At 36.8% G+C, this 5175-nt stretch overlaps 1 protein-coding gene across 2 annotated transcripts in view; it reads left to right on the top strand.

The window, feature by feature from the left end:
• LOC147026490 (E3 ubiquitin-protein ligase MARCHF8-like) overlaps positions 1 to 4216 on the top strand; it is a 448650-nt gene extending 444434 nt beyond the window's left edge. For both annotated transcript variants that reach the window (XM_085881965.1, XM_085881964.1), the window contains one exon: positions 1 to 4216. This exon is cut by the window's left edge and continues 1567 nt beyond it. The gene's annotated coding sequence lies outside the window, so the exon portion shown is untranslated.
• The last annotated feature ends 959 nt before the right edge of the window (positions 4217 to 5175 follow it).

Here is a 5175-nt window from a genome sequence, read left to right as displayed (position 1 = left end):
CGTGACACTTGTGTTTTGGTTATTCACAAAAAAGATAACTGCAGAAATTACCCCAAAAATCCCAAAGTTTAATTTGTTGATTAATTGTGAAATTTTTGCACTTTTATTTTATTGCGGGAGTTAAATTAAATATATAGTAATTATTTTGAATAGTCTAGTAATTCCCAATCTTTGAATTTGACCAACATTTCACTAAATAGTGTACACTGTAATGGTAGGTGCAAGATTTAATATTATACTGTGTATGAATCACCCTTTTGTGAAAAGAATATGTGCAATACCACAACCACATCAAAAGATAATATCTACAACATCTAAATATCATGCCAAAGCAGTGGCTTAAATCAATGAAAACTGTACAAACTACAATAATTGAAGGTGTCTTTAAGCTACAACAATTGTAAAATTATTTTGCTACGATACATGAGGGATCTACATAGTGCTCCCAATGCCAATTGAATTGTCGATATGTTCCTTTCCAAAGTCCCTACTTTGCAATAAGTCGGTTTCCACTCTTTTCCCTCAAAGTGGGTGGTTTCTTGAATAGGCAGTTTTTTGGCGCTCATTATAACACGGCGATGATAGGATCTCAGGCTGTTTGTTCGCAGCTCATGATTTTATTTGAATGGTCAATTGAATTTTTTGTTGTTGTTGTTATTCCACATGTGAATTTGAATTTTAGAAATACATCATCAACTAAGTTTGTTTTGCACCAGTAAAGCTCAACTAAAATCAATGTGGATTTCATGAGCCATGCCCCAAATTTTCCAAAACCAATGAGGTTCGTTTAGCATGTGGCCTAATGCCGAATCAAAAGTTCTCAAAAGTCTTCAGCAAATCACTTTTCCCATGAAAAAAATACATGCATATATACCGTAGCTGTATGCCCCAAGCTAGCTGTGTATAGCAAGAAGACAGATTGAGTTCTATTACATCAATTCCTGCATGATCTGTGAACAAACGTCACCCGCCACATGAAAGCGTTGTCATCTGCATTGATATGTCATAGCTAGAGAGCTACAATTTGTGGTTGGGAATAAAAGATAAAAACCAAGGCAATTATCCAACCTAAGGTATCAATCATGACCAACATCCATGATGAGTTCACTGCAGCCCCTATGGGGCTCATTCTTGTGTTTTTTTTTAAAGTCTGAATGGCAGGTTATTTGTGCCACAGAGATGAGAGTGCAGCTGTGAACATGTTTCACCCTGATTGGGGATCATCAGCACAATGTAGTGCTGCTACCGTCTACTATGACTTGAACATGTTCACACATCTACTCTTATCTGTTTGTGGCATAATTAACCCAACATTCAGAGTTTGAAAAACTCTGCAGGAGCTACCTTGGGGGGTCACATTGAGCTCATTGGGGTGGTGAAGTTGTGATGAATACTTCAGGTTGATGGACTGTATATGTGTGTGTGTATTGCTCTCGTTGAAGAAGACCAATAAGGCTTATTTGGCTGAAAGCTTGTCACCATGAAGATCGTCCATCAGCTATGCCTGTGACTCATTTAATTTATTATATGTATATATATATATATATATATATATATATATATATATATATATATATATATATATATATATATATATATATGTAGTACTGTGCAAAAGTTTAAGACCACCTTGAATATAAACATTTTTACTGTCACTTTGACATATTTTGATAAATAAAAGGTGTTTATGATGATCATGTTTTGTTAAAGACATAAAAATGAATTGTATTTTTCATTATTGATGCATGAAATTTCAATATTTGGTGTGACCTGCCCTTTTTTCATGCAAAACAGCAGATATTCTTTTTGGAATGCTTTCCTGCAATTTCTGGAGAAATTACATTGAGTGGTTGTTCCATGCATTCTGCAATGTTTCCCATAATTCATCTTTAGATTTTTGGGTTTTTTTGTTTTTCTTCCTGTCAAAATATTCCCAGACAGCTTCTATGATGTTATGGTCAGGACTTTGAGGGGGCACATTGTAATAGTCGTATTAGTTATTGACTAATTTTCTTTGTAAATATATGTTTTAACAACATTTAATTCATTCATTCATTCATTTGCGGTGGTTGGGGTCACTGTCGAGTTGAAAAACAAAGTTGTCACCAAATAGCCTCCTTCCTTCCTGACAGGATACCATGGTGGATTATGATCTGCTTGTACTTGTCAGCATTCATTATTCCTTCAATTCTCACCAAATCACCAATGCCAGCAGTAGAAATACATCCCCAAACCTGAACAGAACCTCCACCATATTTAACTTTTGGCTGTAGACATATATCTTTATACTTCTCACCAACTCTCCTTTGTTTTGTACCAGTAAAGCTCAACCAAAATCAATGTAGATTTCATGAGCCATGCCCCAAACTTTCCAAAACCAATGAGGTTTGTTTAGCATGTGGCCTAACATTCAATAAAACATCCCGAAAAAGTCCTCAGCAAATCAGTTTTCTCATGAAAAACAAAAATGCATATATATATATATATATATATATATATATATATATATATATATATATATATATATATATATATATATATCTATATATATATATATATATATATATATATATATATATATATATATATATATATATATATATATATATATGTCTGTCCCCAGCTAGCTGTGTATAGCAATAAGACAGATTGAGTCCAACGACAGCAATTCCTGCATGTTCTGCCTTCTCTTTGTTCCAAAAAATTGAAACTTTGACTCATCATTCCAAAGTACCTTACCCCAATTATTAACATCCATCCGAACTCTGATGTTTTTTGCATACTTCAGTCTCTTGGCTTTGTTACCTTGATGCAGAAAGAGTTTTATGATTGCAACTCGCCCATGGAGACCACTTTTGATAAGTTTCCCTGACAGTAGATGAGACCACTTGAAGCCATGATGTCTGTGCCACTTCTTGTGTAAGTTCAATACTTCATTTCTTTCTGTTTCTTAAGGAACTTATTTTATGTATTGCTAATCTGTTTTGCTGAGTTTATTTGGCCTTCCAATCCATTTTCTATCTTTAACTTCTCCAGTCTCTTTATGCTTCTGTATTATTGCTTGAATGTCACATCTTGAAATTCCTGTTTTGTGGGATTTTTCTCTGGGGATTGCCTTCCTATGCCTGGTGTTGGCTAAAGGTTAGGGTGGAGGTCTTGGAATACTAGGGTCCTGAGTTCAAATCCCCCTTGGCAGTTGAATTACTACCAAGTGGGGTTGACTCTGCCTGTCATTGTTCTGAGGTCGGCAAAATGAGTGCCAGCTTGCTGGTATCCTGTGTTGGAGTGGAAACCCATCCAGGATTGTGCCCAATAGCCAAGGAGACTGCTTAGGCAGGACCAACGCTCTGCATAGGGGATGGTCCCAATGGATGAATGGATTGCCTTCTTGGTGCAAAACTATTATTTTTAGTCTCGTTGAGTTTGATATCGGCGTGGTGTGGGTTAATATTAACGGCAAGAGAGAAATTACAAATTGGTGAAAAGATGTGGTGGCTGAAGACTTTTGCACAGTACTGTGTGTGTATGTATATATATATATATATATATTTTCTTTTTTTTCACAATTGCAAGGTGCATGCCAATTTTTCTTTAGAAAAACTAAATAAAACAACACTTGTGAATACAAGGTTAACGTTTATTTAAAGTTCACACACAGAGTCCAACTGAGAAACTTGAATAAAAATTTCAACAAAAAAAATTGAAATAACTACAGAATGTGTGCTGCAAAGTTTCAGTCTGCAACAATGCTTTCTTCAGTATCAGAGCCGCTTTCCTCACTATTGTCCTTAACTTTGGCTGTTACATCATCCTCTTGTTCCTTCCACAAAAGAGAATCCTGTTATGTGGAGAGCTTTGGATATGCAATAGCACTTAAAAGTTGAAACAATCGTTTCACTCCAAACACTCTTATGCATAAGCTTCATTATTCTGATGACATTGGTGATAACATGTCGAATAATGCACTCTTAGATTCAAATTTGCAATACTAAAGTTCAAATCATTCGTAATAAATAATATATTTTAAATGTACTGCACAAAGGTTTGGAAAATATGAGATAAATAACAGTAATGATGAATCATTACTCTGATCATGTGGGTGATGACATGCTCTCTTCCCTCATTACTCCTCTCTCCTTCTCTCTCTCTCTCTCTCTCTCTCTCTCTCTCTCTCTCTCTCTCTCTCTCTCTCTCTCTCTCTCTCTCTCTCTCTCTCTCTCTCTCTATCTCTATCTCTATCTCTCTATCTCTCTATCTCTCTATCTCTCTATCTCTCTATCTCTCTATCTCTCTATCTCTCTCTATCTCTCTCTATCTCTCTCTATCTCTCTCTATCTCTCTCTATCTCTCTATCTCTCTCTATCTCTCTCTATCTATCTCTATCTCTCTATCTCTATCTATCTCTATCTCTCTCTCTCTCGATATCTGTCTCTCTCTCTCTCTCTCTCTCTCTCTCTCCCTCTCTCTCTATCTCTCTCTCTCTCTCTCTCTCTCTCTCTCTCTCCCTCTCTCTCTCTCTCTCTCTCTCTCTCTCTCTCTCTCTCTCTCTCTCTCTCTCTCTCTCTCTCTCTCTCTCTATCTCTCTCTATCTCTCTCTATCTCTCTCTATCTCTCTCTATCTCTCTCTATCTCTCTCTATCTCTCTCTATCTCTCTCTATCTCTCTCTCTCTCGATATCTGTCTATATCTCTCTTTCTCTCTCTCTCTCTCGATATCTGTCTATATCTCTCTCTCTCTCTCTCTCTCTCTCTCTCTCTCTCTCTCTCTCTCTCTCTCTCTCTCTCTCTCTCTCTCTCTCTCTCTCTCTCTCTCTCTCTCTCTCTCTCTCTCTCTCTCTCTCTCTCTCTATCTCTCTATCTCTCTATCTCTCTATCTCTCTATCTCTCTCTATCTCTCTCTATCTCTCTCTATCTCTCTCTATCTCTCTCTATCTCTCTCTATCTCTCAGTATCTCTCTCTATCTCTCTCTATCTCTCTCTCTCTCGATATCTGTCTATATCTCTCTTTCTCTCTCTCTCTCTCTCTCTCTCTCTCTCTCTCTCTCTCTCTCTCTCTCTCTCTCTCTCTCTCTCTCTCTCTCTCTCTCTCTCTCTCTCTCTCTATCTCTCTACCTCTCTCTACCTCTCTCTACCTCTCTCTATCTCTCTCTATCTCTCTCTATCTCTCTCTATCTCT

The sequence above is a fragment of the Eptatretus burgeri genome, chromosome 5, assembly GCF_056783735.1.
Source record: "Eptatretus burgeri isolate ZD-2024b chromosome 5, Ebu_testis_v1, whole genome shotgun sequence".
Taxonomy (NCBI): domain Eukaryota; kingdom Metazoa; phylum Chordata; class Myxini; order Myxiniformes; family Myxinidae; genus Eptatretus; species Eptatretus burgeri.
The sequence above is the reverse complement of the archived record's forward strand: the minus strand, read 5'-3'. Positions and strand labels throughout refer to the sequence as shown.